The sequence below is a fragment of the Miscanthus floridulus genome, chromosome 1 (genome assembly GCF_019320115.1).
Source record: "Miscanthus floridulus cultivar M001 chromosome 1, ASM1932011v1, whole genome shotgun sequence".
Classification (NCBI taxonomy): Eukaryota; Viridiplantae; Streptophyta; class Magnoliopsida; order Poales; family Poaceae; genus Miscanthus; species Miscanthus floridulus.
In genome coordinates this window covers 43,985,861-43,993,437 of record NC_089580.1, presented here as the reverse complement: position 1 = coordinate 43,993,437, position 7,577 = coordinate 43,985,861, and the positions used below count along the sequence as shown (strand labels likewise).

General features: G+C 45.9%; 1 pseudogene; it reads left to right on the top strand.

Annotated features, from left to right (window-relative positions):
- Window positions 1-5,788: 5,788 nt before the first annotated feature.
- Window positions 5,789-6,936, top strand: LOC136455830 (ethylene-responsive transcription factor ERN1-like; annotated as a pseudogene).
- Window positions 6,937-7,577: the final 641 nt, after the last annotated feature.

The following is a 7,577-nucleotide window of genomic DNA, read 5'->3' as shown; positions in this document are numbered from 1 at the left end:
TCACAGATCACTAATTTTGCTAAAACAACATTCCATAATTGCACTATTGCACAATAGGTTATAATCTAGTGTGATAAACAATTATACTCAAGCAAAATGTTTGAAACCAATCTAGATTCCAATGCTAATAGAATCATATAAAGAGATACAAATTCCAATAGTCTTTCAGTTTTTACATCACCTTGTCCTATCTTAGGAAATACAATACCCAATGAGGCGTGATTTTGATAGTTAAGGTTCACTTCAGTAGGCTACCAAGATGTGTTCTTGCTGGATGCTTAATAGACATGATTATGTGTTCATCAGTATTATTCATACCATGATATGCTATTCTGATTGCTCCACAAATTTTAGGCAACAAACCAAGTTTCGATGGCAAGACACTCGGATTGGTTAACAGTCAACATAGCCACAAATCCAAAACAAACACGAACCTACTCATTCAGACCTCACAGAGCAAAATCTGTCATAAAATACAAACATTTCTTTGATACTCCATTCACCAAAAAAAGAGAGAACTAAGCAGAGGTTATAGGTTAAACTGTAAAGTTTGCGTCAGCACACTAAACAATCAAACATATATACCCTTAGCTATTGCTAAACACTGTATGATAAAAATAACCAAGATAACTAGTTCATCATCATTCTACCTCCATAATTAAGCAGTCACATAGCTTCATGGTTCAAAAAAGTAGCAGGCATCAATATATCAATTAAAATTTCTTTCTGGTTGACAGTTTTTTTAATATCAAGAAACGACTATTATACAATAAAATAACAAGTTAAAAATATCATGTGCAACCAACAAAATAACTTTAAGTCTGGCATTCAATTTTGAATGAGAATCAAGGCTTAGAAATGAGACTCAAATTGCATATGCCAATATGCTCGTGACCTCTATAGAAACCCTACCAAATATGACACAAGTTAACTGATCCCAATCACCCAACACTTGCCAATACAGATACCCGGTTTAAAATTTAGAGTAAAGAACAGAGAAAACAAAGTTTCACTATTTTGATTTCAACATAGGATCAGAAACAATGAAATCAAAATAAAAACTTCACTCGAGCACACAACATGCAGGCTTAACAATATTATTACCTTGCTGACAGCCTTCAGTGGGTACCCTCCTCCAAGCCTTGGATCTCTGCACCTGAATTCAGTTAAAAATCAGGATACCAACTAGCCATCAACAAGCTTGATGTACAACAATGAAACCATCCACACTAACCCATTGTGGTCCTCACCACCCCTACCCCCCCCCCCCAAAAAAAAGGTTGGTAGCTTTCTTTAGCGAGTGCAGAGGTATGTAGGTGGCAGAGTTTCTAGCGCACACATCCTAATGTCACTGACTCATTCATATAGATTGCAATAAGCTAATAGTCTTGGAACCACAACCTCAAATGAGCACTGAGTGGCAAAGTAAAAGGAAGTTTAAGAATGAAATCCATATAGGCAAAAGTTGAATAGAACTATGCATTTTGTCCACCATAGAGCGTCATTTGCTGGTGGTGTCCAACAAACTGTCCTCGCAGGCCAACAAATTTTCAGTGCTCCAGTCCCAAATTGAATCACCATGGTTATCAGCCATGTCTGATCCACAGATCAAGCCATCGTGCCCCACAACTAAGAGAAAGTGAAGAATTGGATTGCGAGGGACCGGGCCAGGCTCAGGAGGTAATTCAAAATAAACCAATCAATTAAGCATGCTTTAGGGTCAGTTCTAATTTTTGAGAAGGGGTTACTGGAGCACTTTTCTTAAAATAATTATTCTGACTGTACATACAAACATACAAGAGACAGAAATGATAGGACTTGCTACAATAATTACTAGATATCCACATGAAATCCATCCTCCAAAAAAGTTCACCATATGTAGGGGAATATTAAGCTACGACGAGATAGGACTCGCTACTAATAAAATTAGACTATGACCAACATTACAGTAATATACATGAAAATTGAACTACTACTACCAAGTACCAACCAGAAGAATTAAACTACTACAAACCAATAAGCATCAACTGATCATCAGCAACAAAAGAGAAAAACACAAGCAAAGCCAAAAACTTCACTACAACATGGGATCAGAAACAATGAAATCAAAATAAAGTTTCACTATTTTGATTTCAACATGGGATCAGAAACAATGAAATCAAAATAAAAGCTTCACTCGAGCACACAACAAGCAGGCTTAACAATATTATTACCTTGCTGACAGCCTTAAGTGGGTACCCTCCTCCAAGCCTTGGATCTCTGCACCTAAATTCAGTTAAAAAATCAGGATGTCAAACTAGCCATCAACAAGCTTGATGTACAACAATGAAACCAATCACAAATCTATATTCCACGGACAAACACGGCAGGAAAGCAGGATTCTATATTCCACAGAAAATCCACAAAAATGTCACACAAAAATCGCCAACAGATCACAGGGGTGTGAATACGACACGGAGAAATGAATCGCAATGCACAAATATTAGGAGCTAAATAAACAAACTTGCAAATCACAGGTGGCCATGCACACCAAGCAGCTGCTTCGTCAATCCAAACTTGCAAATCACAAACACACATTCTATCGACTCAAGCACCAGGCACTGGCCAGGCCTAAACACAACACAAGCATAGGCTACATAAAGGATTTGTTTTGTATCCAGATGATCAAGTAAATCCACACTAAAAAACAAAAGCCAAATGAAAAAAAATTGAAGGTAGGAGGAGCTGAGTTTGTGGGGTCTATGTTGAACATAGAACCGTACTCTGATGGAAGTTCAGTACCATACAAAAAGAAAATTTTAAACTCATCAAGTTATCGAATAACTCACTGTAAATCAGAATTAGTATCTGAATCTAAAATGAAACAAAAAAGAATGGAAGGCAAGCCATACATGAACTTGTAAATCGGCAAACAACCTCTAGGAAGCAACCAAAGATACCAAAGAAAGCAACATAAATCTTGACAGTCTGACAATATAGAAATTCACAGGTAAACTAAAATTATGAACTCAAAGGGAATGAATGAACTGGACTTAGTGGTAAGCAACACACAAATTGCAGCTCAGAGCCAACCAAAACTTATGTGTCAAAGGGAACAGGAAGGCTGAACCTACTGGGAAGAAAGCACACAAATGAGAGCAGCACCTAAACATTTAATAACTTATATTGTATAGCCGATCATAGCCTTATAGGCCAGAAATCAGTAAGGCTCGCAACGTACCTAGTAGGCTATCCACACAACAGCCACCAGGCTGATAAGTAGCAAACAACACCGCAGCATATGAGCTTAAACAAGTCGGCAACCCATAGGCAGTGCTAGGTTAACAAATACAATATTACTGCAGGCCTAAGCTATGGGCACCAAATAGGAACACGTTGCGTATATCAGGAAAGAAAGCACAAGATCTCAAACAATGATAAGTAAATAGCGTAGCAAAACTAAACATGTCCATTTGATTTTGACTACCACTAAACAATTTTACCTTACATCCCATAAGATTGTGCATTCCCCAGGAATTTGATGTAAGCCCCCACCAGGATATGCAAAAGCACCATTGGTATGAGTGTAAGTAGCAGTACATGATTGTTTACTTGAAAGATACAATCCCTATCAAGTTGTCCCTCCCCGTCACTACATCTTGCTGTCTCCTCCCCTATGACCTTTCGTTTTTCGACAAATCCCCACTACATGTCCTCAATCAACCACAAATACCCCATCAAATACTAGAACAATCCATCAAACCAAACCCTAATTAACACCAAACCCTAATTAACAAGGACTAACAGAACACCACCCCATTTGCAAAAAAAAGTTCACCAAAAATCGCTCTAGTAAAATACAGCACAAACCCTAGATGCATTCGAACCTCACCCACACAAATCTCCATCCATGTGCGTGCCCTCACCATATGGATCCACACAATCTACGCCGCATTAATAAATTGGATCGAGTACACACATGAGCAAAAGAAGCAGCAAACAGGAAGGAGATGTAGCGGGCACATACAAGGGACGACCACCAAGGTGCACTGCTCCACCGCCGCTGCCCCACGCACGCTGCTCCCCTGCCGCTGCAGCGCGTGCGCCGCTCCTCCACTGGGGGCCATTGTGGTGCTGAAGGGAAGGAGAAGGGGATGCACCAGTGCCAATGCCACCGTAGCCGGTGCTCCACGCGTGGTGGGAGGCTGCCAGGGAGCCAGAGGAGATAGAGGAGCGGCAGATCTGGGACTGGGTCACTGGGAGAGTGGGAGGGAAAGCTCGTTGGTTGGCCGCCCAAGGAGAGCGGCGCGTCGCCTGGAGTCGCCTGGAAGAAGCCAAAACAAAATGGAAAGAGTCCTGAATGGAAATAGGGTGGGGGTGGGGGGGAGGTGGGGGACGGACGCCACTGAATCGGGCGTGACTCCCAAAAAATCAAAACTAGCGCCGACATCCAGGTCCACAGGTCAGAGGCAAAGACAGCAGACCACATCCAACGTCCAGCAGACGCGCGCGAGATGATCCGACGGACACAAAATCCATGTGCCAACAAACCAAGAAACACACATATGTTGTATAGCATTCCTGTAAAACAAACATAGCGTAGACCTTTGCCCTGTTCGCTTGGCTGATAAGCCATGACTGAAAGTATCGTTGGCTGATTTGTTGTGAGAGAAAAATATTATTCGTTGGCTGAAAAAGTATGGCTTATAAGCCAAGCGAACAGGGCGCTTAAACTACGGGACCAATATTTTAAAGGTAATAACAAAACAAATTGGTGAAGATCATTATTCTAGAGTTGTTATTGGGTATGTTCATGATAATTACTTTTGTCATAAACACGGTGTACATCATGCAATAGTAGCTATGGTGTTACTATGTGCATGCTCAATATACAAAGGTTTCAAACCTTTTGTTATATATTATATCGAATTGGTAAGATAATTACTTAGAGGAATTTGCGTATCATTCTGCTTGACGAATTAAGCACATTTGGCCTTTGCAGCGCTAAGTGGCTTAATTGAGGAGACTTTGGAATATTTAAAACAACATAAAATTGCATGTCTCAGTAGGATTGCTATTTCTCAAACATATGGAACGTGGTGGATTTCCAGAAAACATAGGGTACGGAGACTTAATTTCCATGAGATAAAATCAAATCAGTGCGGTATTTCACACTGCGATACAAACTCTTAAGTCACCCAAAAAATATTTGCATAGGTAAACATTATGCATCATAATTTTGTTTAAAACTCAAGGACTAGAGTGCAAATAACAGTGTTGTCATTGCATTTTGGAGGTCTAGACAAAAATAGATATACATAGGGTACATAGTTTCTTTTTTTTTTGGAAAAAAGTGAAGCTAAAATAATGCCTCCAAGAAAGATGCAGAAAGAATCTGCAGGATGAAGAAACTTGACGGTTAAAACATAAATTGTACTAATCTGTTGTAGTACAGTGTACCTTTTTGGCGTATGCAGAAATTAGTAAAATAAAGGGTCATTTTTCTTGAAAAATTGCCGTTAGCATATGGTGGCCAGCCAGAGCAAAATTGGGGCTCAAGGCCGTTCGGCCTTTTGGCTCGTTAGGCTCAGGAGGGTGGCGCCCCCATGGGCCACGCCATATGGGCTCCTTTTTTTTTTTTGGGGGGGGGGGGGGGGGGGTATTTGGATTTATGTCATTATAATTTTTGATGTTTGGAGAAACACCATTACTATTCGCATATTTTAAAGCATGCTATTATAATTCTTCGTTTCCTACAATATACCACATAATACGTATGGACACGGCCTAGGCCCAGCTGCAGGCGTATATGAAGACATATACTTCATTACGGCCTCTCTCTCCTATCACTGACACATGGGCCCCACATGTCATCTTCTTGTTTCTTCCCTCCTCATCTCCCCTTGCTGACCGTGTCGATGACGATGCCGAGAAGAAGCAGCAGCACGCGGCCGAGCAGCAGCAGCAACATGGGGGTGAGCAGAGCAGCTACTACTACTACTACCAGCAGGAGGTGGCGGCGCAGGCCAAGCCGTCCAAGCCACGGGGCCGGAAGAAGGGCAGCAACAACCACAGCAAGTTCGTCGGCGTCCGGCAGCGCCCGTCGGGTCGGTGGGTGGCGGAGATCAAGGACACCACACAGAAGATCCACATGTGGCTTGGCACCTTCGAGACCGCCGAGGCCACGACCAAGGCCTACGACGAGGCCGCCCCGCCTCCTCCGCGGCAGCGACGCCCGCACCAACTTCGCGCCGCGCATCTCTCCCGAGTCCCGACTGCCCACTCGTCGTCCGCATCTGCGGGCTCCTCCACCATAAGAAGATCAAGAAGGCCAAGGCCGCCGCAGCGAGCTCTTCCGTAGCCGCCACCGCCGCCGCCAAGCAGCAGGCGTCGAACTCCCCTTCTCGCACCACAAGCAATAGCAATAGCAATAGCACGAATAGTGCTTGTGGTGGTGGCTCTAGCAGCAGCAGCAACTCCAGCTCTAGCTCCAGCAGCGACGACACCATGGCCATGCAGCACGGCGGCATCGGCGCACTGGATGCCGGCGAGGTGTACCGGCCGGAGTTCGCCACCGCGGGCGCCGAGGAGTTTGATTCATGGATGTTCGACTCGGCGTTCGGCCAGTTCCCGGTGCTGGACAGCTTCGCGGCCGTCGACGGCGCTGTCCCAGCCGCTGGAACCACGGAGGAGCCGGTCGCTGCCATGACGCAGGGCGCCGAGATGGCTGAGTTCGAGCGGATCAAGGTGGAGCAGCGCATCTCGGCGTCGCTGTACGCTATGAACGACCTGCAGGAGTACTTCGACAGGGTGCTCGACACCTCCGCCTGCCACTCGCGCGCAGGGGCTGGGGGGCTGCTGTCGCGCAGATGGTGGTCGGCCTCGCCCCCGGCTGGCCATGGCAACGGCGAGCGCGTGCGCCTGGAGCTCCGCTCCGCCATGGCCGCGCGAAGGTGAGCATGGCCTACATGAGCACGCCTCGGAGCACGCCGATGCTGGCCCCAGCACAGGTACAGGCACGCCGGCGGCGCCGGTGAGGAGGCAGGCGAGCAGCCGGCCTAAATGTGCAGCCCCTTGAGCCTGGCCTCCCGCACCGACGCCATGGCCGGCAGGAGCTCCGGCCAGGCCTCTCCTAGACGCCAGCAGACATGGCCCACGGCTGCTCGCGCCTCACCACCGGCACCCCCGCACCGGCTCGCGCATTCGAACGCCCGCTGCAGCAGCTCGTGAGCCCAACCGCGTGCTCCGTGCGCCGCCTAGTTCGCCCGCTCCGCGCCGGCCGCGTCCTCCGCACGCCGCCCAGGCCGCGAGCTCCGCTCACCCGTGTGTGCTGCTGCTGCTGCTGCTTCTCACCATCGCCACCGACGCGCTCAGCAAGAGAAGATGAGGAGGCAAGGAAGAAGATGACATGTGGGGCTCGTGTGTTAGTGACAGGAGAGAGAGGCCGTGATGAAGTATATGTCTTCGTATGCGCCTGCAGCTGGGCCCAGGCCGTGTCCATACGTATTCTGTGGCATATTTGCGGGAAACAAAGAATTGTAATGACATACTTCAAAATAGATGAATAGTAACGTCGTTTCTCCAAACATCGAAAATTA